This window comes from Zea mays, chromosome 2, assembly GCF_902167145.1.
Source record: "Zea mays cultivar B73 chromosome 2, Zm-B73-REFERENCE-NAM-5.0, whole genome shotgun sequence".
Taxonomy (NCBI): domain Eukaryota; kingdom Viridiplantae; phylum Streptophyta; class Magnoliopsida; order Poales; family Poaceae; genus Zea; species Zea mays.
The window spans coordinates 77,334,491-77,361,377 of NC_050097.1; the positions used below are offsets into that span (position 1 = coordinate 77,334,491).

The following is a 26,887-nucleotide window of genomic DNA, read 5'->3' on the forward strand; positions in this document are numbered from 1 at the left end:
CGGAGTTCAAGAACTCACAAATCGAAGGCTTCCTTGAGGAGGAGGGCATCAAGCATGAGTTCTCTTCTCCCTACACGCCACAACAAAATGGTGTAGTGGAGAGGAAGAATAGAACTCTATTGGACATGACAAGGACCATGCTTGATGAATACAAGACTTCGGATCGGTTTTGGGCCGAGGCGGTCAACACCGCCTGCTACGCCATCAACCGGTTGTATCTACACCAAATCCTCAAGAAGACATCGTATGAACTCCTAACCGGTAGAAAGTCAAATGTTTCATGTTTTAGAGTCTTTGGTGGCAAATGTTTTATTCTTGTTAAAAGAGGTAGAAAATCTAAATTTGCTCCTAAGGCTGTAGAAGGCTTTTTACTAGGATATGATTCAAACACAAGGGCATATAGAGTCTTTAACAAGTCCACTGGACTAGTTGAAGTTTCTTGTGACATTGTGTTTGATGAGACTAACGGCTCTCAAGTAGAGCAAGTTGATCTTGATGAGCTAGATGATGAAAAGGCTCCATGCGTCGCGCTAAGGAACATGTCCATTAGGAATGTGTGTCCTAAGGAATCCGAAGAGCCTACCCAAGCACAAGATCAACCATCTTCCTCCATGCAAGCATCTCCACCAACTCAAGATGAGGATGAAGCTCAAGATGATGGAGGAGAAGATCAAGATAATGAGCCGCCTCAAGAGGAGAGCAATGATCAAGGGGGAGATGCCCATGATCAAGATAAGGAAGATGAACAAGTTCCAAAACCGCCACACCCAAGAGTCCACCAAGCAATCCAACGAGATCACCCCGTCAACACCATCCTCGGCGACATTCATAAGGGGGTAACCACTAGATCTCGTGTTGCACATTTTTGTGAGCATTACTCTTTTGTTTCCTCTATTGAGCCACACAGGGTAGAGGAAGCACTCCAAGATCCAGATTGGGTGATGGCGATGCAAGAGGAGCTCAACAACTTCACGAGGAATAAGGTTTGGCATTTAGTTCCACGTCCTAATCAAAATGTTGTAGGAACCAAGTGGGTCTTTCGTAACAAGCAAGATGAGCATGGTGTGGTGACAAGGAACAAAGCTCGACTTGTGGCCAAGGGATATTCACAAGTCAAAGGTTTGGATTTTGGTGAAACCTATGCACCCATAGCTAGGCTAGAATCAATTCGCATTTTACTTGCCTATGCTACTTACCATGGCTTCAAGCTTTACCAAATGGACGTGAAGAGCGCCTTCCTCAATGGACCAATCAAGGAAGAGGTCTATGTTGAGCAACCTCCCGGCTTTGAAGACAGTGAGTATCCTAACTATGTCTATAGACTCTCTAAGGCGCTTTATGGGCTCAAGCAAGCCCCAAGAGCATGGTATGAATGCCTAAGAGATTTTCTTATTGATAATGGCTTCAAAGTCAGAAAGGCCGATCCTACTTTATTTACTAAATCACTTGCAAATGATTTGTTTGTATGCCAAATTTATGTTGATGATATTATATTTGGGTCTACTAACGAATCTACATGTGAGGAATTTAGTAGGATCATGACACAAAAATTCGAGATGTCTATGATGAGGGAGTTGAAGTACTTCTTAGGATTTCAAGTGAAGAAACTCCAAGAGGGCACCTTCATTAGCCAAACGAAGTATATTCAAGACATTCTCACCAAGTTTGGGATGAAGGATGCCAAACCCATCAAGACACCCATGGGAACCAATGGGCATCTCGACCTCAACACGGGAGGTAAATCCGTAGATCAAAAGGTATACCGGTCGATGATAGGTTCTTTACTCTATTTATGTGCTTCACGGCCGGATATTATGCTTTCTATATGCATGTGTGCAAGATTCCAAGCCGATCCTAAGGAAGCTCACCTTAGGGCCGTAAAACGAATCTTGAGATATTTAGTTTATACTCCTAAGTTTGGGCTTTGGTATCCTAGGGGATCCACATTTGATTTAATTGGTTATTCGGATGCCGATTGGGCGGGGTGTAAAATTAATAGAAAGAGCACATCGGGGACTTGCCAGTTCTTGGGAAGGTCTCTGGTGTCTTGGGCTTCAAAGAAGCAAAATTCCGTAGCTCTTTCTACCGCCGAAGCCGAGTATATTGCCGCAGGCCATTGTTGCGCGCAATTGCTTTGGATGAGGCAAACCCTTAGGGACTATGGTTACAAATTAACCAAAGTTCCTCTTCTATGTGATAATGAGAGTGCAATCCGCATGGCGGATAATCCCGTTGAGTATAGCCGCACTAAACACATAGCCATTCGGTATCATTTTCTAAGGGGTCACCAACAAAAGGGGGATATCGAGATTGCATATATTAACACCAAAGAACAACTAGCCGATATCTTTACCAAGCCACTAGATGAACAAACATTTAACAAACTTAGGCATGAGCTAAATATTCTTGATTCTCAGAATTTCTTTTGATGTTTTGCACACATAGCTCATTAATATACCTTTGATCATGTCTCTTTTATATGCGATGACTAATGTGTTTTCAAGTGTATCTCAAACCAAGTCATAGATTGAAAGGGAATTGGAGTCTTCGGCGAAGACAAAGGCTTCCACTCCACTCCATCGAATTACTTATCCTTTGCCGTCACTCTGCTCTCCGTCTTTGGTATAATCTTCACTCATATTTCGTTCGCCAAAGGGGGAGCAAGTAGTTAGTAAGGGCTTATATTTCACTCAAGTATCCGTTTTTGGCGATTCATGCCAAAGGGGGAGAAAGTTTTAGCCCAAAGCAAAAGGACTGCACCACCACCAATTTTCAAATTTTGAGTTAAGAAAAGATTTTTGAAATGATGAATTTTTCAATTGGTATCTTATTTTTGATAGAATTTCAAATTAGAACACCCTCTTCAAAATTAATATCTAAAACCCTCTTGAACACTAAGAGGAGGATTTTATTGAGGGCGAGTTTTGTTTAGTCAAAGGAAAAGCATTTGAAACAGGGGGAGAAAATTTCAAATCTTGAAAATGCTTCTCAAAGTCTTATTCATTTACCTTTGACTATTTGCAAAAGGACTGTGAAAAGAATTTACAAAAGAATTTGCAAAAACAAAACATGTGGTGCAAGCGTGGTCCAAAATGTTAGAAATAAATAAAGAAACAATCCATGCACATCTTATGAGAATTTATTGAATCAAATTCTTAGTAACCTTTTGCACTTACAATTATGCAAACTAGTTCAATTATGCATTTCTATATTTGCATTGGTTTGTGTTGGCATCAATCACCAAAAAGGGGGAGATTGAAAGGGAAATAGGCTTACACCTTTTCCTAAATTGATTTTGGTGGTTGAATTGCCCAACACAAATAGTTGAACTAACTAGTTTGCTCTAGTCTATAAGTTTTACAGGTGCCAAAGGTTCGCAACAAGCCAATAAAAAGACCAAAGATGGGTTCAAACAAAGAGAGCTAAAGACATCCCAAAAGGCACCCTGGTCTGGCGCACCGGACTGTCCGGTGTGCCACCGGACAGTGTCCGGTGCACCAGGGAACTTGACGCTGAACTCTCTACCTTTGGGAAAATGGGAGGCCGCTCCTCTATAATTCACCGGACTGTCCGGTGAAGCACCGGACAGTGTCCGGTGTCACACCGGACTGCCGGTGTGCCAGCGGAGCAACGGCTACTTCGCGCCAATGGTCGACTGCAACCGCATTAAATGCGCTACAGTGCACGCCAGAGTCAGAGCACGCGCAGAAGGGGCACCGGACAGTCTACAGGACCTGTCCGGTGCACCACCGGACAGCCCAGTAGAGGCCCCACCAGTCAGAGCTCCAACGGTCAGAACCCAACGACCGACTGACGTGGCTGGCGCACCGGACTGTCCGATGCGCCATGCGACAGACAGCCTCCCAACGGCCACTTTTGGTGGTTGGGGCTATAAATACCCCAACCACCCCACCATTCATTGCATCCAAGTTTTCTGACTTCCCACACCTTACAAGAGCTATAGCATTCAATACAAGACACACAAAAGAGATCAAATCCTCTCCCAAGTCCTTAGTTCATTCCAAATCAAATAGTGACTTGTGAGAGAGTGACTTGTGTTCATTTGAGCTCTTGCGCTTGGATTGCTTCTTTTTCTCATTCTTTCTTGTGATCAACTCAATTGTAACCGAGGCAAGAGACACCAATTGTGTGGTATTCCTTGCGGGGACTTTGTGTCCCGTTTGATTGAGAAGAGAAGCTCACTCGGTCTAAGTGACCGTTTGAGAGAGGAAAAGGATTGAAAGAGACCCGGTCTTTGTGACCACCTCAACGAGGAGTAGATTTGCAAGAACCGAACCTCGGTAAAACAAATCCTTGTGTCTCACTCTTTATTTGCTTGCGATTTGTTTTTCGCCCTCTCTCTCGGACTCGTTCATATTTCTAACGCTAACTCGACTTGTAGTTGTGCTTAAGTTTATAAATTTCAGATTCACCCTATTCACCCCCCTCTAGGCGACTTTCATAAAGGAAATATTATACTAGAAGGAGTGAGATCGGAAGATCAACTAGCGGATATTTTCACCAAGCCCTCACACAAAACCCACTTTTGCATGTTGAGGAATGAGCTAAATATTCTTAATCTCAGAAATTTCACTTAATCCTAAAAGTGGTGGTGCCAAGCTTGCATTGCATATTTAATTTCTTGTATTGCATCTAGGACTTGTCCAACCTAGTTGAGATAACTACCAACAAAGCGAGTGAAAAAGCTTAACTCGGGTTGACACTTGATAAGTTCTAGCTTTTAAGCTTTTGGTATTTAAATTTCATTTTCTATGCAATTGTTGGTATTTGAGATGTGTGTGTGGTACTGCACTTAGAGGGAGTATTCACAACTCAATTCACATTCGAAACCCCTAGTGCAACTCCCAAATGCAAAATCTCACCATTTGCTTATTTTCCTAAAAACTACATAGCCTATGGCACAATATTTTGAAAATTATGAGACAATATGTGAGGGTGCCAATACCTATCCCAACAGGTGTTCTTTTGTGTGCTTAATTTGCCCTCTATTTGGGCTCACTGGACAGTCTGGTGTGCACCGGACACTGCACTGTGCACTATCCGGTGCACCGGCTGGGCCTCACGTGATTCTACCACTATGCGGCCCTGTATGATGTGTATCGGACAGTGACTGTGCGCTGTCCGGTGTGCACCGGACAACAATTGTTCACTGTCTGGTGTGCCATAACCAGTTTTTAAAAACTTTTCCTCTCCCGAGACAAAGCCCTGGCTCTTCATTTCCAGCGCCAGCCCGAGCAGCTCTCTCCCTCAAACCGCCGCCACCTTCCCTCGCCGGCGGCCACTGCTGTCAGCCCATCTCCGGCGAGCTGCTCCAGCTTCTGTTCCCACGCTCCTCTTCCCTCTAGTGAGATTCACCCTCTCCTCCTTCCTCAATATGTCTCTAGTTATCCAGTGAAGCACACTCACACCCTTACACCAAATCTTCAATTCTAGTGAATCCAGCGCATCTTTGTGAAATCCGTGTGTGCTTGAGTGTCCCTGGTACACTAGTTTGTCTCCCTTGCAGGTGTCGTACTCCCCTTGGGAGGTTTTAGACCCTAAAACAGTCATTCCACTGTTTCACCGAAACCCCGCGCACCAAATGCTAGCTAAAATGACCAAACTAGCCAAACAAGCTCAAATCGACCCCAATTTTTTCCAGCACACTCCAGTTACAACCAGTACCTCTCATGCCAAATTTCACACCTATCCAATACTCCAGGCACCTATTACACAACCTATTCATCTTTTTGATGATCTCTTTCGAGCTGAGTGTCAAAATTATTTTTCCTCAGTCAAACTTCAAACCAAGCACTCCCTTCACTTATTCTCATGCATATATGCCTGTAAGTGAAGTAACAGCTCATTTTTCTGCCATTTCATGCTCCATTTCCAATTTCAAACTCTCTATGGGACAATTCATCGTTCAAACGTCGTTCTCGTGCCGTTTGACATCCGTCTTTCCAAATCTCTCAAATTCCATGGCATAACTCTTTGTGTATGTATTTACTCACATTTCATATGCTTATGACTATGTGACTAATACATGCTTACCTCTTCTGTCATTTTAGTGTGCCTGCTTGCCCTCCTGCGAGACTCAGGGCGTACCCAGGTAGCTAATCAATTCAACATCTTCACATACATATTGCTTTGCTGCCTTTGCTTATCTTTTCTCATTATCGTGCAACGTGTTAGTGCAGGATGGTAAGGACGACTGGACTGACAGGGTCGGCCCATGGCACAGAGGCACGGGCACGCGTCCGGGGGAAACGGTTTGGCGCTGACGGGCCGGGCCCGCCTTGTAGTGGGAGAGCGGGGCGGGTGCGCGTGCGGGCAAGCTAGGCCTAGTGGGCTGGCTGGCTGAGAGAGATGGAGGTTTGGGCTGCTTTGGTTTTTCCTTTTTCTTTTGAATTTTCTGTAACACCTCAGGTGTTACCATGGCTAGAGCACATCTATGCACTGATGACTGTGATCACATGTGGTAGAAACTTGGGAAGAACATAAGAACCTTGGAGACCATGTGTTAATCAAGATTGTTATTGACCTAAGAGCATCACTCAAGCTTTTGTGCGCTTACTACCTTGGGCAAGAGGAGAGTAAACCCTAGACCTCTCTTGAACCCTATCTTCCAAAACCATGGTTGAGAGGGGGAGAGAATAAGAAAATGTGCAAATCATGAGTTAATATTTAACCAAACTTTAAGTAACTTTATAACCAACAAATATGGGAAGGAAATGTTGCAAAAAGACCCCTTGAGAAACCCCAAATCCATTCCCTAAGTAGAGAAAGAGCTAGAGCTCTCTATTTCTCTCTAAGTCAAAAACTACACCTAATCTAAAGATCAATCGTGTTCACCTTGAAGATGGCATCAAAACCACCTAAGTTCTATACCAAAAATGTGGCATACCACCTAGGGCACCCACTGGAAAAAGTTGAGCCCGAGACCTTGACGTTTGACATGCCTTGGCATTGTTTTTGTCGCGAGGTGGGCAGAGAGACATACCTGATTTGGCGTCCAAAGATCTCCCTACCTAGGGCATATCTGCCATGGCAACTCATGGATGAGAGACAGCCCTAGGTGCCAGGAAAAGACTCGCGCCGGATTTTTGCCAAGATTCGCACGTTTGCGACTTGGGCGAGCTGTGGAACACGGGCAGAAGAAAAGCTCCACGTGTTCGACGCGCTCTGTGCACGCAAGAGCACGCCCGCGCGCACCCCGCGTCGCGCCAAAGGCCAGCCGACGCCATGACCCGCGCCCGCGCCTATAAAGCCCACTCAGGCGTCGACCACACTCTTCCGCGCACGCTCAAACCTCACCGGAGCTCAACTCACCATCGTTTGCCCGTGCACGGCGTGTCCGCGGCCACCCGAGCCCCTGTCGTCGTAGACCGGCCAACCCAGCCTTTACAACCCCGTCCAGCCCTCGGAGAAGACTGAGCACCCCTCGGTGAAGCTCCCCGAGGGAGGAATCGAAGTCTGCTTCGCCGGAGAGGCCAGTCCACGGTCGCCGGAGTTCACAACCCCACCGGAGTGCGTGGACAGGGTAATCCACTGAACCATTTTCCGATTCCTTGTGCACACAGTCTCTACGTCACCCCGTGGAGCTCACCGTGCCATTGGATTGATCTAGGTCGCCGTGATTTGGCCGGCACACCCGCCGCCAACGAGGACCCCCGCCTGCGCACGTGGACCGAGCGATTCCGGCCATCCCCGCCGTCGAGCCGTACATCGTTGTGACCGCCAGAGCCTCCCCGAGCCAACCCCGCCCCTCACCGGACCTCCCTCACCGCCGGTAAGCCGCGCCACCCTTTTCTTTCTTGCGGGCATTGTTTAAACCTAGGGAAGGACCGCGAGGGAGAAGAAAAGAAGTCTGGGGGGGTTTTGTGAAATGTCAATGACTCAAATGAATAGTAACGCGGGGGTATAACTGAGAGAGTTAGTTTGGAAATAACCTAGGGTCCTCGATGTAAACTGCTTTTCCAGGAAACCTTTATTAAATCTGATTTTAAATTTGAACAGAACTTGAATAATTCAGAACTTCTGTTTTATTCATTCAAACTTGGTCAAACCAATTTTGTCAGACTTTTAATAATGTAAATTGCTTAGGAAAAATATAAAACCCTTATGTACTACAGAAAACTATAAAGTTCTGATTTAATTATTGTTTTGACCAAAAGCTAAATAATAGGGATAAAAATAGTTGCACTATTTGACTAGGGTTAGAAAAATTTGGAGAAATTTATGTCCACCTACTGACCTGTTTAAAAATGCTAAACCTCTCTGTTCACCCCATTAAGTTAGTTTTTGCCAATTATTTTACAATATGCTTAAGGTTAAGAAAAATAGAAAAGGTGATTTAAATAATGAACCAGAGGGCACCCCTATTTTTGTTAGGATACTTATTCAATGTAGTTCACTAGAAAAATCTATTATGCCCTGGTTTAGTATAAAATAAGTAGGATACCTTTTATTTTAATAAAATAAGGAAAACTTAGAAAAACCCTACAAAAATAACCCCAAGATGAAAATACCCCAACCCTTGGGATAATTAATGTTTTGTTATTAAGAACTTAGGAAAAATATGAAATCAGTTGTTTGACATTTTTCAAATAACAATGTAGTAGAAAGTGCCTTTTTGGCATTAAACTTTAGAAAATCATAACTAAATAACCATCCCTTAGCTTTCTGTGATCTTTGGCACAGAAGCTTATTATTACTGTTAGATGCCAACAAAAATAACCCTTAGGACAGAACCCACCCCTAATTAAGAGATGTAGTGCAAAGTGGCCCATTTTACACAACTTTTGTTATTTTTGTCTAAAGCATAGCCTTTTATTTTAAACCACAAATTCCTAGAATAGGCTATAATGACCCATGGCAACCCACTGTAATTTTTACAGAATTTTTGGAGAAAGTTAAACCACTGTTGTAGTTCAAACCTACACCAGAAACCATAAATAGAAAATAAAGAAAGGGAAAAATGAATAATAGGAATTAGTGTCATCCTAAAACCCTTTATAACTTGTCCACTGAAATATATAAAGGCAATACCAATTCACTATGCCTAGCCCTAACAAAACCTAAACCTAGAGTGATAAGCCAAAAACCACTAAAAGCCACGTATGACCTAGAAACCCTAAGTTACTCATTAACTTAGTTTTTCTTCTCATAGCATAATGTTATTAAATCCTGCATAATCATGACATACGTGTTCATTGCATTTCGATAGACTGTAACCTTGCTGACGGAGAGTACGTCCTCGTGCCGGAGCAAGGAGCTGCTCAGGAGGTAGCCCCGGATCCAGCACCCGAGCCTGCACCAGAGGATCTGCCTGCCACAGCCTTGGAAGGCAAGCCCCGGTTTATGCATAACCTGTTATTTATGCTATTTTACTACACTTATTGATTGTAGGATTGAATGTGCACTTAAGTGTAGGAGTTGTGTGAAACCCTAGTTGCATGATCTCAGGAATCCTTTTGAGATGAATACTAGTATGCTAGGTCGAGTAGCTGCTTATTTAATTAGGATCTCGGTAGAAGTCGAGTGATTTTTCTAGCACTCGCGCGAGGTCAGGAAATTGGTTGTATCCACTTTCTTCTCATAATGATGCTGGTTGTGGAGAACAATCCATGGGGATTGGTTGTCCACGGGATAAAAATTTGAATAAGGATTAAGGTGTGGTACCATGAGTCAAGCGTTTGAACATACTAAACACATACCGAGAAATATGGTAAATCGGTAAGCCTAGTACCTGATTGAACCTGGCAGTAGACTTTGCCCCTCACGCGACCTGAGACGTGGTCTCCCATTCCGGTTATGGTGGGTACAAGTGCGGTCACTGCACGACGGCAGTCGGGGTCAGTGAGGCATTGTACGCCAAGGCGGTGAGCCCTGATCTGCTGACGGGGAATCGATGGGGACGGTTGATGTGTGTGGGGACGGAGTGCCCCTACATGTCGTGTGTTTAGGTTTACCTTGCAAGGATAAAAACTCGATTCGAATCGTCTGCTTCTCGCAGCTAATGAGACTGCTTGATCCATGCTGCTACATTGAGTAACAAGTGAAATTGTGATGAGTTGACAAAAGAGGTTGATTGCTAAAAATGTTTGATACCATGTATGAGTAGATAGTACACTTTTAGCCTTAAGAGAGTCACACTTAAATTTGACAAAGTTAAAACTTGACTTAGAAACTCAGCTAGTGCTTTTGGCAACCAAACCCCACAGCCAAACAGCTGCATGTCTAGAGGTAGAGGAGTAGACTCCTCACACCGGGTATGTCTAGCTGAGTATTAGTATACTCAGCCTTGCTTGTGGCACAATTTTTACAGGTTCCTTGGAGGACATGGTTGCTGGAGTGACTTGGCCGTCCATCTTGCCACCGGGTTGGACTGTCGAGTGGGACCCTACCTCGGCTGAGGAGGAGCACGAGGAGTGATGGGACAGGCTTCCCCATCTCTCTGTTTATTTACCGTTAGTTTTATTCCGATGCACTTCGAACAATGATGACTACTTTTGCAAAACTCCGATGATGATGTAATAATTTAATATTCTTTAATGCATGGTTTTATGCTTTATTGTATTTGCTCTGTGACTCACCATCGAGTGAGATTGTGGTACTTGATCCTGTCAGTGGCCTTGTAGGACTAGATCCGAGGGATTGACAGGTTATTCCCATTTAAGTGCGGTCTAGCCTCTAAGGTGGGACTTAGACGCTTAAGTCGGAATAATTCGGGCAGTTCTGCCACAGCTGGTATCGGAGCTTGTACCACCACAGAGGAATCAATAAAATATAAATACCATCCTTTTCCGAAGTAAAACTTGATAGAAACAATGTTGGATAGATCGTAGGACGATTAGGATAGACCTAGGACGTGAAGCCTTAGGATGATAGAAGGGTAGCTAGGTGGCTAAGTGATTAGGCCCTACATGCCACTTTAAGGGACGGGAGTTCTTCCCTATTCCCTTTACATTGCTGTGAGGTCGTTCAGGACGAGCATGCATGCATTCTTAAATTAAACAAAGGGATAATTGAGTAAACACTTAAAAACAAAATGATGACCAACTAAGTATCCCAACACCATTTTTATAGTTGGAGAGCAGCTGAGTCTTATTTTTCTTGTTCTTTTTATAATTCTTTTCTTTTACTTACGCTTAACCGTACACAGATGGCTTCCCACGGATCCTCAGATGACGGAAATGCACTGTCCCACACTGACGGGCTTGCACGAGAGGGCTTTCCCCGCATTTTGTGGGAGGTACTTCAGGGGGCCGGATACACGACACCTCCTCAGTACGCGGTGCAGCAGTTCGAGAAACACCGAGTGCCCCGCTGTAGGGTGAGGATGACCTTGGAGCCTCATCCCCTACAGCCAGGCTGGCGTTCACTAGACTCTAAGTCTTTTGGATACCGGGCTGAGGACACAATCGAGGCAATTGCTCTGCACGGGTTGACCACTTTCTACGGATTCCATCCCTTGGAGCTGTCTACCCACCCCATTGGCTTGTTCCCCGCGGAAAGGGAGGACGACCCAATGTGGAAGGATTGGGTGGAGCATGCCAAGGACATCTGGGCTATTTACCCAGGCCAGACTGCGCACTTGACCGTACGGTGCATGAATGCCCTATACCGTCTGCAAGTGATGCGTGGTGAGGCGATGTCCCATCTGATGGCATTGTTGGAGGCAACCAAGATCACCCTGGACAACAGAGAGGAGCTCGTGGTTGATTTGTCCACTAAGATGGTGGAAAAGGACTTGCAGGTGGAGCAGCTATCCAATGAGATCCAAGAGTTGGAGGAATTAGTGGGGACCAGGGAGAACACCATCGAGGTTCTCGAGGATCAGCTCATTAACACCCAGCAGCAGCTTGCCGAGGCTAATGAGCACCTGGATATGCATCACCAAGAGATCCAGCACATGGAGGCCAACGAGGACGTCGACATTGAGGGAGGAGAGGAGCCTGCCTCCAGCGTGGACACTGCTGGCTCAGGGAGACCACCTTCCCCCGAGTCGAGTGTTGCCTCGTTCGCTCACTAGGTGTCAGGGATAGAGTTAGAAGTCGGTGATGGTAGGACTCCTCACAGCTAGCTTAGCTTTTGCACCCTTGGGGTACTAGGCTAGATAGAGTTGAGTCTTTTTGGGACCCTTGATGTAATCGTGATAAACTCTTTCGGAAGCATGATTGGTGGATGCTGTTAGGTAAATTTGGAAGGAAAGTTTATGCCTTTTGAAATTCTTTTTGTTATGTCAGAATCTATCAATTCGCCTTTGACTCCTTCACCGCGATTAAACTTTGAACTTGGAGATATGGTATTAAGTATTTATGTGATTTTTCAGATGGTCGGGAGACAAAGTCGTGGCCAGAATGAGTGCGTTCCTCCACCGCCGCCACCGCCTCCCACTCTGCAGGAGCTAATGGCTCAGCAGAATGAGATCTTGAGGCAACTAGCTCAGCGTCAGCCACCACCTCAGCATTATGGTGGTGGAGACCATCAGCGTCACCCCGCGGCAGCTACCTACCAGGAGTTCCTCAGTACCCAGCCTCCATTGTTCACAAGGGCAGAGGACCCACTTGATGCAGATGTATGATTGAGAGTAGTGGAATCCAAGTTCCCGCTACTCCATGGAGCTTGTTCAGAGATCACTAAAGTCAGGTTCACCACCCAGCAGCTTCGCGGACCCGCACGGACTTGGTGGGACCATTTTCTTGCTATGCAGCCAGAGGACCGAGAGGTGGAATTGAGAGAGTTCAAGGCAGCTTTCAGGGGACACCACATACCAGCCGGGATTATGGACCGAAAGCTCAACGAGTTTTTGGCACTCACTCAGGGCAACAGGACAGTGTTGCAGTATGCTCAGGCTTTTAATGACCTGTGCCAGTATGCTGGATATCATGCAGATACAAACAAGAAGAAGAGAGACAGGTTCAGGAGGGGGCTCAGCACTAAGCTCCGTGACCGTCTCAACACCGTCCGGGCCAACAGCTATAATGAGTTGGTCAACATGGCTATCTCCTAGGAGGACTGCATCACAGCTCGACAGGCAGAAAAGAAGAGGAAGATCCCTGTGGCAGGACCCTCATCTCAGCCACAGCGCTTCAGGATTGTGTCTGACACTCAGAGCAGGGGACCTCAGCAGCAGCAAGGGCGATGGGTGATCCGACCACAGCAGCAGCAACAGCAGGCGCCCAACCGCACACAGTTTCCAGCCTAGAGGAACAATCAGCAGCAGCAGCAGTATCGCCAGACAAATGACAACAGGTGTTTCACATGCGGCAACACCGGACATTATGCCAAGAATTGCCCCAGGAACCAGCAGAGGCAGGGGCAGAATGTGAATCAGAATCAAGGCAAGAGACAGAAGGTGCAAGTGAGGCAAGGCAGGCTGAACTTCACCACCATGGCTGACATTCCAGAGGGAGCACCCGTCTTGACTGATATCTTTACAGTTTTGAATTATCCTGCTATTGTTTTTTTTGATTCAGGTGCATCACACAGTTTTATCAGTACCAAATTTAGTGCCAAGTGCCAGTTACCTTTCCTTCACACCAACGGGGGTATTACAATCTCAACACCAGGAGGCAGGATTGCCACCTATCAGGTCAATAGACACGTACCAATTAAGCTGGGTAGTTTCATTTTCAAAACCACTCTCTTGATAATGGGATTGGATAGTATGGACATCATCCTAGGGACTGATTGGTTATCGCGACACCACGCGGTGATTGATGTCGCAGCCAGAGCCATAGAAATCCAATCCCCTTTGGATGGTGAGATCACCTTATATCTACCCGACCAGGGTTGTACCCGTTCCTGTGCCTTCGTTATGATAGAATCCCCAGTGGAAAAGATCCCAGTGGTCTGTGACTACCCAGATGTTTTCCCAGATGAATTGCCAGGGATGCCACCTGACCGAGACATTGAGTTCGCCATTGAATTGCAACCCGGGACTACTCCTATCTCCAAGAGACCCTATAGGATGCCTCCCGCGGAATTGGCAGAACTGAAAAAGCAATTGCAAGAGTTGTTGGACAAGGGGTTCATTCGCCCAAGTACTTCACCATGGGGATGTCCGACCTTATTTGTGAAGAAAAAGGATGAGAGTTTGAGAATGTGTGTTGACTACCGCCCTCTCAATGCGGTGACTATCAAGAACAAATACCCACTGCCCCGCATTGATGTTCTGTTCGATCAGTTGGTAGGAGCCAAGGTGTTCTCCAAGATAGATCTTCGCTTAGGTTACCATCAGATCAAGATTCAAACCAGTGATATTCCCAAGACGGCCTTCTCAACCAGATATGGGCTGTATGAGTTTTTGGTGATGTCTTTTGGGCTGACCAATGCCCCGGCTTATTTTATGTACCTAATGAACTCAGTATTCATGCTAGAGTTGTACAAGTTCGTGGTCGTTTTCATTGATGATATTCTGGTCTATTCCAAGAATGAAGACGAACATACTGAGCACCTGGACATCGTGCTTCAGCGACTGCGCGATCATCGTCTTTATGCTAAGTTGTCTAAATGTGAATTCTGGCTGAAGGAGATTAAATTCTTGGGTCACACAATTTCTCAGGATGGGATATCAGTTGAACCTGAGAAGGTACAAGAGGTGATGGATTGGAAACCCCCGACTACAGTGAGGCAAATTCGGAGTTTTCTGGGATTGGCAGGGTATTATCGACGATTTATTCCAGATTTCTCTAGAATTGCCAAACCAATGACTAAACTATTAAAGAAGAGAGTCAAGTATGATTGGAGCCAAAAGTGCGAAGATGCCTTTCATACCTTGAGGCAGCATTTGACAACAGCCGCAGTGCTGGCTCAACCTGACAACACCAAACATTTGAAGTTTATTGTGATGCTTCTGGTACTGGATTGGGACGTGTCTTGATGCAAGATAACAGAGTCATTGCTTATGCTTCCCGAGCACTCAGACCCCATGAGCAGAACTACCCTACACATGATCTGGAGTTGGCAGCTGTGGTTCATGCTCTTAAGATATGGAGACACTACTTGATGGGAGCTCACTGTAACATCTACACTGATCACAAGAGTCTCAAATACATCTTCACTCAGGCAGATCTGAACATGAGGCAGAGGAGATGGTTAGAATTAATCAAGGACTATGATTTGGAAGTACATTACCACCCGGGCAAAGCCAATGTTGTAGCAGATGCCTTGAGCAGAAAGGCCCAGTGCAATTGTATGAGCATGGATGCAAGAATTACCACCCTGTGCGATGAATTGTGCAAGCTGAACCTGGAAGTTATTTCTTCAGGTGACTTAAACTATATCTCGGTGGAACCCACATTACAAGAGCAAATAGTCAGGGCATAGATTGAAGATAAGGGTGTTCAGGTTATCAAGGAAATGATCAAGCAGAAGGCAGAAAAATACAAGTGTTTCCGTCAGGACAGCAAGGGAATTTTATGGTTTGGAGAGCGATTGGTTGTTCCCAAGGACCCTGAGCTCAGAAAGAAGATACTGGATGAAGCTCACCTTTCCAAGTTCTCCATGCACCCTGGTAGCAACAAAATGTATCATGATCTCAGATCTTTATATTGGTGGACCAGAATGAAGAGGGAAATTGCCAAGTACATATCCGAGTGTGACACTTGCCAGGGAATAAAAGCTAGTCATTTCAAGGCAGCAGGCCCTTTGCAACCCCTTCCCATACCATCTTGGAAATGGGAGGACATTTGCATGGACTTTATCGTGGGATTGCCCAATACCTCCAGGCACCATGATTCCATTTGGGTTATTGTGGACAGGTTGACCAAGACCGCTCACTTCTTGCCAATACACACCACCCACAGGACAGAGAAGTATGCAGAGATCTACATCGACCAGATAGTTCGTTTGCATGGGATACCAAGGACTATAGTCTCAGACAGAGGAGCACCATTTGTGGCACGATTTTGGGAACAATTGCAGGAATCACTTGGGACCCATGTCATACGAAGCTCAGCATACCATCCCCAAACAGATGGCCAGACAAAAGGGTAAACCAGATTTTGGAAGACATGTTGCGGGCATGTGCACTACACTATGGAAAGGAATGGGACAAGTGTCTTTCTTTGGCAGAGTTTTCTTATAATAACAGCTACCAGTCCAGTCTAAAGATGGCACCTTTTGAAGCTTTATATGGGAGAAGATGCAGAACCCCGCTGAATTGGTCTCAAGCAGGAGAAAGGGAAATATTTGGGCCAGATTTGGTACTTGAGGCAGAGGAAAAGGTCAGGGTTATTACAAAGAACTTAGAAGCTGCTCAGGCCAGGCAAAAGAGCTATCATGACAAGAGGCGGAAGCCTCTACAGTTCGAGGTGGGAGATCATGTTTATCTTAAGGTATCACCCACCAAGGGTGTCCAGAGATTCGGAATTAAGGGCAAGTTAGCTCCTCGCTACATTGGACCCTACGAGATCAAGGAAGCTTGTGGACCCGTAGCCTATCAATTGGAATTGCCACCTCACATGTCAGCAGTTCACAATGTATTTCATGTATCTCAGCTGCGGAAATGTGTCCGCCTACCCACTGAAGTGCTACCTAAGCCAGACCTTGAGATAGAGCCAGACTTGTCCTATCAAGAGTACCCCGTCAAGGTGTTGGATCAGAAAGAAAGGTCAACGCGGGCGAGGTCAATCCAAATGTATAAGGTTCAGTGGAGTCACCATTCAGCAGAAGAAGCTACATGGGAGACCGAGGATTTTCTACGCTCTCGCTTCCCCGACTTTCAGCCCAAAGGAGTCGGTACGTAACCCCAAAACCCCACCCCCACCCCCACCTGCCCTTTGAATACAATTATAAGAAAAACTTTGATAACAAGGATAGTCTAAGTTGTGGATTTAACTTAAAAAGGACTTCCTTCTGAAGTTGCAAAGAGAATGACATTCGAAGAGCAGTTAACTAGAGAAACTTGAGTATAAGGAAGAGTAGCCCATCAACGTGCCCTCGTAGCACCCTCTAGAGGACTCTGCCTAAAATCTCGGGACGAGATTCCTTTAAGGGGGGAGGGCTGTAACACCTCAGGTGTTACCATGGCTAGACCACATCTATGCACTGATGACTGTGATCACATGTGGTAGAAACTTGGGAAGAACATAAGAACCTTGGAGACCATGTGTTAATCAAGATTGTTAATGACCTAAGAGCATCACTCAAGCTTTTGTGCACTTACTACCTTAGGCAAGAGGAGAGTAAACCCTAGACCTCTCTTGAACCCTATCTTCCAAAACCATGGTTGAGAGGGGGAGAGAATAAGCAAATGTGCAAATCATGAGTTAATCTTTAACCAAACTTTAAGTAACTTTATAACCAGCAAATATGGGAAGGAAATGTTGCAAAAAGACCCCTTGAGAAACCCCAAATCCATTCCCTAAGTAGTGAAAGAGCTAGAGCTCTCTATTTCTCTCTAAGTCAAAAAACTACACCTAATCTAAAGATCAACCGTGTTCACCTTGAAGATGGCATCAAAACCACCTAAGTTCTATACCAAAAATGTGGCATACCACCTAGGGCACCCACTGGAAAATGTTGAGCCTGAGACCTTGACGTTTGACATGCCTTGGCATTGTTTTTGTCGCGAGGTGGGCAGAGAGACATACCTGATTTGGCGTCCAAAGATCTCCCTACCTAGGGCATATCTGCCATGGCGACTCACGGATGAGGACCCCCGCCTGCGCACGTGGACCGAGCGATTCCGGCCATCCCCGCCGTCGAGCCGTACATCGTTGTGACCGCTAGAGCCTCCCCGAGCCAATACCGCCCCTCGCCGGACCTCCCTTGCCGCCGGTAAGCCGCGCCACCCTTTTCTTTCTTGCGGGCACTGTTTAAACCTAGGGAAGGACCGCGGGGGAGAAGAAAAGAAGTCTGGGGGGTTTTATGAAATGTCAGAGACTCAAATGAATAGTAACGCGGGGGTATAACTGAGAGAGTTAGTTTGGAAATAACCCAGGGTCCTCGGTGTAAACTGCTTTTCCAGGAAACCTTTATTAAATCTGATTTTAAATTTGAACATAACTTGAATAATTCATAACTTCTGTTTTATTCATTCAAATTTGGTCAAACCAATTTTGTCAGACTTTTAATAATGTAAACTGCTTAGGAAAAATATAAAACCCTTATGTACTACAGAAAACTATAAAGTTCTGATTTAATTATTGTTTTGACCAAAAGCTAAATAATAGGGATAAAAATAGTTGCACTATTTGACTAGGGTTAGAAAAAATTGGAGAAATTTATGTCCACCTACTGACCTGTTTAAAAATGCTAAACCTCTCTGTTCACCCCATTAAGTTAGTTTTTGCCAATTATTTTACAATATGCTTAAGGTTGAGAAAAATAGAAAAGGTGATTTAAATAATGAACCAGAGGGCACCCCTATTTTTGTTAGGATACTTATTCAATGCAGGTCACTAGAAAAATCTATTATGCCCTGGTTTAGTATAAAATAAGTAGGATACCTTTTATTTTAATAAAACAAGGAAAACTTAGAAAAACCCTACAAAAATAACCCCAAGGTGAAAATACCCCAACCCTTGGGATAATTAATGTTTTGTTATTAAGAACTTAGGAAAAATATGAAATCTATTGTTTGACATTTTTCAAATAACAATGTAGTAGAAAGTGCCTTTTTGGCATTAAACTTTAGAAAATCATAACTAAATAACCATCCCTTAGCTTTCTGTGATCTTTGGCACAGAAGCTTATTATTACTGTTAGATGCCAACAAAAATAACCCTTAGGACAGAACCCACCCCTAATTAAGAGATGTAGTGCAAAGTGGCCCATTTTACACAACTTTTGTTATTTTTGTCTAAAGCATAGCCTTTTATTTTAACCTCAAATTCCTAGAATAGGCTATAATGACCCATGACAACCCACTGTAATTTTTACAGAATTTTTGGAAAAAGTTAAACCACTGTTGTAGTTCAAACCTACACCAGAAACCATAAATAGAAAATAAAGAAAGGGAAAAATGAATAATAGGAATTAGTGTCATCCTAAAACCCTTTATAACTTGTCCACTGAAATATATTAAGGCAATACCAATTCACTATGCCTAGCCCTAACAAAACCTAAACCTAGAGTGATAAGCCAAAAACCACTAAAAGCCACGTATGACCTAGAAACCCTAAGTTACTGATTAACTTAGTTTTTCTTCTCTTAGCATAATGTTATTAAATCCTACATAATCATGACATACGTGTTCATTGCATTTCGATAGACTGTAACCTTGCTGACGGAGAGTACGTCCTCGTGCCGGAGCAAGGAGCTGCTCAGGAGGTAGCCCCGGATCCAGCACCCGAGCCTACACCAGAGGATCTGCCTGCCACAGCCTTGGAAGGCAAGCCCCGGTTTATGCATAACCTGTTATTTATGCTATTTTACTACACTTATTGATTGTAGGATTGAATGTGCACTTAAGTGTAGGAGTTGTGTGAAACCCTAGTTGCATGATCTCAGGAATCCTGTTGAGATGAATACTAGTATGCTAGGTCGAGTAGCTGCTTATTTAATTAGGATCTCGGTAGAAGTCGAGTGATTTTTCTAGCACTCGCGCGAGGTCAGGAAATTGGTTGTATCCACTTTCTTCTCATAATGATGCTGGTTGTGGAGAACAATCCATGGGGATTGGTTGTCTACGGGATAAAAATTTGAATAAGGATTAAGGTGTGGTACCGTGAGTCAAGCGTTTGAACGTACTAAACACATACCGAGAAATATGGTCAATCGGTAAGCCTAGTACTTGATTGAACCTGGCAGTAGACTTTGCCCCTCACGCGGCCTGAGACGTGGTCTCCCATTCCGGTTATGGTGGGTACAAGTGCGGTCACTGCACGACGGCATTCGGGGTCAGTGAGGCATTGTACGCCAAGGCGGTGAGCCCTGATCTGCTGACGGGGAATCGATGGGGACGGTTGATGTGTGTGGGGACGGAGTGCCCCTACATGTCGTGTGTTTAGGTTTACCTTGCAAGGATAAAAACTCGATTCGAATCGTCTGCTTCTCGCAGCTAATGAGACTGCTTGATCCATGCTGCTACATTGAGTAACAAGTGAAATTGTGATGAGTTGACAAAAGAGGTTGATTGCTAAAAATGTTTGATACCATGTATGAGTAGATAGTACACTTTTAGCCTTAAGAGAGTCACACTTAAATTTGACAAAGTTAAAACTTGACTTAGAAACTCAGCTAGTGCTTTTGCCAACCAAACCCCACAGCCAAACAGCTGCATGTCTAGAGGTAGAGGAGTAGACTCCTCACACCGGGTAAGTCTAGCTGAGTATTAGTATACTCAGCCTTGCTTGTGGCACAATTTTTACATGTTCCTTGGAGGACATGGTTGCTGGAGTGACTTGGCCGTCCATCTTGCCACTGGGTTGGACTGTCGAGTGGGACCCTACCTCGGTTGAGGAGGAGCACGGGGAGTGATGGGACAGGCTTCCCCATCTCTCTGTTTATTTACCGTTAGTTTTATTCTGCTGCACTTCGAACAATGATGACTACTTTTGCAAAACTCCGATGATGATGTAATAATTTAATACTCTTTAATGCATGGTTTTATGCTTTATTGTATTTGCTCTGTGACTCACCATCGAGTGAGATTGTGGTACTTGATCCTGTCAGTGGCCTTGTCGGACTAGATCCGAGGGATTGACGGGTTATTCTCATTTAAGTGTGGTCTAGCCTCTAAGGTGGGACTTAGGCACTTAAGTCGGAATAATTCGGGCAGTTCCGCCACATTTTCTATTCCTTTTCTTTTTATTTTCTCTTTTGAATTGAAATCAAACCACAAATTCAGATTTAAATATTTCAAACATGTGCATCAACTAAAAACAAAGTCTAAGCTCAGCATGATGCAACAATTCATGTCTCCTCTAGGTTTTAATATTCTAAAGAAATAATACACTTCTCAAATAAATATCTAAAATTATATTAAAAGTAAGAGAAAGAAAATCTATAGAGATGAGAAAAGGAGTAACACCTGAATTTGGTAGATATTAGGGAAGAAATTTTACACCCCCAAATTCAGGGTGTTATATCTGGCTGCTCCTCCAGCGATTGACCCTGCTTTGGCCGCCATGCTCTAGTCACTCACTCAGCAGCAGACTCACTTGGTAGCAGAGGAGGCCCATTAGGTAGCCATCCAGTAGCAGATATTCAAGCAGATGTTGTCGATGTTTCAGACTATTCAGGACCGCCAGGACACCCTTCAGCAGCAGCTCTTGGCAGACAGGGCAGAGCATCGTGCGTTCATGACTCACATCCTTCAGCACACCGGTGTTCCTATTCCTCCAGTACAGTCTGCTCCGCCTCCTTCTCTTCAGGCTACTACTGTGCTAGCCATTTAGTAAGGACCCAGCTACACTCCTTTGGTCGAGCCATCTCTCAGCTCAGGCCAGTCACCCTAGACTTCTCTACCCAGGTCGTAGGACCAGTCAGTGCTCAGCCACCGGTGCCTCCAGCGTCTGTTGTCGCCACTCCAGTCGTGGATGTCTATGTGTCTGCTCTAGCTCTAGCAGATCCAACACACGTAGCCAGCGTCCGAGTCAGCACCAGCTCCAGCCTCTACCATAGATATTGGATCCAAGACTCACCTTGTTCGCGTTTGCACTGCTTCCTTGACCTCGACCTGATGCGTCTGCTCCTCCTCCTTCCTCTGGGCTCTAGGTTAGGGTAGCCCTTTTGGTGTTTGACGCCAAAGGGACAGGGATACATAGATGAGAGTTCATGATCTTTTGATGTAATATATGCATGATACTCTCTATATTAGCTCTTCGCTTTTGTATGCTTTTTACCTCACAAACTCTATGACATGCTCTTAGGGTATTTTAATGACTGTTTGTTTATGTTTTCACCTATGTTGTTGTCACCAGTCTTGCAGTTCTTGTTCATGGTCTTTATCTCACACTTTTATGAACAAGATACTTATGTTGTGTATGCGCTTATACTTCTTTATACTCTTACATGACTTTTCTCTGTCATACTTATTGAGTATCACTAACTATCTTTAGTATTGATAGAAAAATAAACAAAACACTCTCACACTCTTGTAGGGTTGTCATCAATCGCTAAAAAGGGGGAGATTGAAAGCATCTAGGCCCCTGGTTGGTTTTAGTGATTAATGACAACATAATATTATATGTGACTAACGTGTGTTTTGCAGAGAAAATGGTAAGTTAGGTCGCATTACAAGAAGTTGCGCTACAACAGTGAAAATAATCCCTCAGATGAGAACTGTGGCAGCCCTCCCAAGTTATCGGGCCCAAGTGCACCAATCCTTGCCTTGATGGCCTCAGATGGCTATGCACGTGTACCAGGTAACTTAACAAGGCTATCACAAGTTCAACAATTTGAACTCATCATCCCAAGGATCTCCCACCATACATGCATATTACAGTAATCACATTCGGTACACACACTTCGGAGATAAGAGCAGAAGACTTTACAAAACATTATTTTTATTTCTAAAACTGAAGGTTATTACATAGGAAGAGTTACATTTATTACAAGTCCTGATATACTCAAAGTGCATAACCTTTTACAATAACAGGAAGGTAGGAACCCTCCAAAGCTTATACACAAGCCTAACTAATCCTCCCCCAGAACTGGAAACGCCCTCCAGCCTCCGAAACACCTAGAGTACTCCTCATCACCTACAACAACATGGGTTCGAAAACCCTGAGTACGGAGTGTACTTTCGCAAGTCTTACCCGACTAAGGAAAAATGACTCTCAAGGATATGCTGGTTAAATAGGAATCAAGGAAAAGGCTTTAGCAAGAATCAACTTAGATACTTTTGCATAAATAGCTTACTAAAGTGATTCCTTACTTTCAATATTTTAACGCCAGATTAAATATTAATAGACTCTGGTTGCATCTAGTCTAATTTCACCATCTCATCAATACAACATCATTTTTACTCATAATGTTTACATCCTGACTTAGGTTGTAGGTCGGAGATCAAGTCTCCACTCTCCGGGGATATAACAGTGATCTGAATCGATTTACTCAGCTGAGGATCTCTAACCACACAACATATGTAGCACTTAACCCTTGCATATGTCAACCGTTCCCACAGATCCTTCACAACGTGAACTGGTCCGCGCTACCCGGGAGCACAGTACTCCTCCATCCAGCTCTAGCCAGGAGGGTACACGCTACTCCCACCATCTCCCAAGCCCAGTGCGCGGTTGTCTTTTCACGTATGGAATAGCCGGGTTCAAGCTTACCCTGTCCCATATCCAGGGCATGTGGCCAGTTAAGATAGTCCTTGATCATACAGGCCTACATACGCATCCAATCCTTAATTAACCTAGGTGGAGCATCACCTGTTCCTAACCCAAGTCCCGATTTAAGTACTTCCATGCTTAGGATTGTTTGTGTTCCTTAGGATGAAAAGAGCATTATAGGGAACTTTGCAGTAAGATCCCACCATTCTCCCAATGAAAATATTCTTGCAAGTAGAAGCCATCATTCGTCAGGATAACCCCTGAGGTATGCATTATTGCAAAGGACAACCTCTATCCACAAGATCTAAGCAGGGCTAATCATTTTTGTAAATCATATTTTGATACTTCATTAGAATTATCTATAAAGGTATGGATATCAAGGTAGGCAATGCATCCAATAGTTTCCAAGCAACTCCTATAAACTTAATGCACATTTCATTAGTCTTAAAGTGTATAAAAGTCATTTAAAATACAAGGAAGGGGCAAATGCACCGGGGCTTGCCTTTGTTGCAGTAAAGAGGCTCTAGATCCCTCTATCCAATACACAGTTAGATGGCTCCTCCACTTGATCAGCAACCACTGGAGTTGACTCCTTCAAACACCACTTCTTCTAGGTGTTCTACAAGTCAATTACAAATACATGTATGCTTATGTAATGATATGAAATGCAAACTCTCACAAGGAGAGGTGGGGAATAAAAACACTACAACTAAAGCACATGACAAAGTATACACATGGTTCTACACCCCCAACAGTTGCTAAAAGTGGCCAAATTGAACTTACTTAGGTATTAATCTTCCTTTGGTTCCTTCATCCAAAGAACAACTCTCACTAGGTAAACTTATCTCCTTTCCAAATGATTAACCCACACTTGATTAGGGATTAACCACTCTATTTTGGTGCCCTACAAGACTTTCTGAGCAAATTGATTCCAAACAGCCCCAAACTTTTACCAAGTACTCATATCCTAATAACAAACTTCTCCAAAAAAATCCATAATTTTTAGTGCCCAATTCTAATTTCTCAAATTCCAATAGTCCTTCCAAGAGCACTTTTAAAATACTAAAATATACTGACAGCTTTAAAAAGCCTAAAACTAACTTCACCAGAGAGCTCCTGATTTTACACATCCCATAAAACATGTCCCATGATTTTTGGATTTTTCTACGATTTTTGGTACAATTTCCAAGAACTCTTATAAAAGAAAAGGCAAAATTCTAAACAGTCCAGGGACCAAACCGTTGACACGTCCCAAATCCCAGGCACAGCCGGCCCACGCTGAGGAGCCCATGCCTGAGGTTTTATAAAAAGGACACTGCGCTCTGATTGAATTCTCGGGTCACTGACAGTTGCACCTGAGCCCCTCGGCTTTCCTTCTTTCACAACGCCTCGGCCCCGACACCGCCGCACAGTTCTCCGGTGAACCGGCACCGGATCCGCCATGATCACACATCGCAGACGACGGTGACGGTACCAACCAAGTCTCCAGGCTACGGTAAACTCGGTCGTGCACCCAATTTACCCGCAGAGACTTTGGAACCACTCTACTGTCAGCGGCGGCGGACAGTTGCTCTGACTATCCTAATCTCGTGGTCGAGTTCAAATTAATGGCATAGAGAGCTTCACTGACCTTCCAAAGTCTCGGTGCGTGCGCGAGATTGACCAGGGATGACTCCAGTCGATCGGTCCACGGTGAGGCTGCCCGCAGCGCTAGTTCCACGATGACGTGACTCCGTTCTAGATCACACACCCCGGTAGAGTCCAAGAACCAAACGACGTGAGCCCTACTGGTCTACAGAGAACACAAAACATGCACTATACAGTTGGGAAATCGCTTGTGATTACCTGGCCATGACAAGGTGATCACAGAACAAACATAGCATGATCGTGTACTTTGCTGAGTTGTCCTGGCCACGGCGAGATGGCCAAACTGACCGGCATGGTCACTACTGGTAGGTCACGGCGTGCAAGCTTTGGACAGTGCCAACTTGGGAGGGGCTGGGGAGAGTTAACATCAGCATGAACACCAGGTCTCCAACATCTTTGTAGAGGTTTTTGGCTAGAGCTCGGAATTAGCAGAGACCAGCACTTAAGTATAGGAGTGGAGCTAAGGACAGATCCAATGGACTTGCCTACCTCGCTGTGATGAAAAACTAACAGGGGGCCAGCACTGCAGGGTCAATACACCTGGCTCCTATGCACAATACCCGGTTGGCTCAGCACAACACAACCCAAATATCAGTTTTGTCCAGTTTTGCAGCTAGCAAACAAAACAGATATTTTCTCTACTTGGGGATAGACTCAAATTGATTCAGGGACTTGATATTTAGTCCAGTAGCGTGTGAGGTCTCTAGAACCTTTGTTGACCAGCCCAACCACATCTCAACTCGAGCACACTAGAGAAACCAGCAGGGAGAGGAGATCTTTTCTTCACCGCCAAATCTGATTCAAGGTTCAGTTAACTGAATTACTCTCTCCACTATCCCCAAATCAGTCCAAAAGTGGATATTTCGTGGGAAAAAAACTCTAGAACCTGAGTTAGACCATACATCCTTATATCCATCCATATCACGATCCATAGCATCAGATGGGCACAACAGGGAGGGATAAAGCTTCTTCAGTTTACTAAATACAACTCTGAATTTACTCCATCAGTCATGCTGCTCCCTCTGCATACCTCCCTGTTTAAGCCCCTCTATCACCCAAATCCCCTCGACAACACACCCATCCCTTTTAACCAAGATTATTCTCCAACTATAGCTCTATTAGTTTGTTGCAGCAGTCCAAGGCCAAAAATGCAGGGATCAAAAGTTATGATGCCCCAAACACAGGAAAAGATCACTGAAACCTCCAATTTTCAGTTACTGCACATCACAACCTCATCTTGACAGGGAACTTTCGGACACAACTTACTCCCAGTTTTACATAGCAATAGGCAGATCAAGTTTAACAAAACTTGTCGACCAAATGACCCTCTACCATTCCTCTACAGGGACCTTAGGCTTAAACCCCTTGGATCAATCACAAACAAGCTCCAAAATCCATAGAAAGACACTGAACCAAAACTCAAATTACTGCATCAGACCTGCACTTCACATGTCTGATAAAGGCAGTTTGAACACCTTTTTCTCCCTATTCCAAACAAGGACAGCTCAAGCATTCCTAAACAAACTTGTTCACTATCTAGTCCCCTATCACTTTGCTATAGGGTCCTTGGCTTATAACCACACAGATCAATGGTTATAGTGCTCCAAAGTTTAACAAAAATACTGAAACACTGATTTCAGCTAACTGACACAGCTCCATGCCAAACCTGACATAGAGGATTGCAGTACCATTATCTCCAAATTTTACACAGCAGCAAGGCTAACACTTTGCATAAGACTTACTCTCCTTCAAATGGTATTTAACTTTTCTACATGAAATAGGGCTCATACTCCATATATTAATTACCATAGAGCTCCAAATGTGGGTAAAAACACACTAAATTACTTAGAAACAGTCAACTAAATCTGCATACCTTTTGGCTGATAGAGCAAGTTTAGAGGTGTTTTACTCCCACTTTTATGCAGAACCAAGTCCAAACCTATTTATAAAACATATTCTCTGTACTATGGGCTCCAACGTTGCCACATAGTTCATAGTCCAAAACC

The 26,887-nt window shown here is 44.4% G+C and overlaps 1 long non-coding RNA gene across 1 annotated transcript; it reads right to left on the reverse strand.

The window, feature by feature from the left end:
- Positions 1-22,374: 22,374 nt before the first annotated feature.
- LOC103646601 (uncharacterized) lies at positions 22,375-25,455 on the reverse strand. Its single transcript, XR_562302.4, has 3 exons — positions 25,080-25,455; positions 24,865-24,971; positions 22,375-23,853 (listed from the first exon to the last, which is right to left on the reverse strand). It is a non-coding gene; the product is annotated as an uncharacterized lncRNA (long non-coding RNA).
- Between the last annotated feature and the right edge of the window lie 1,432 nt (positions 25,456-26,887).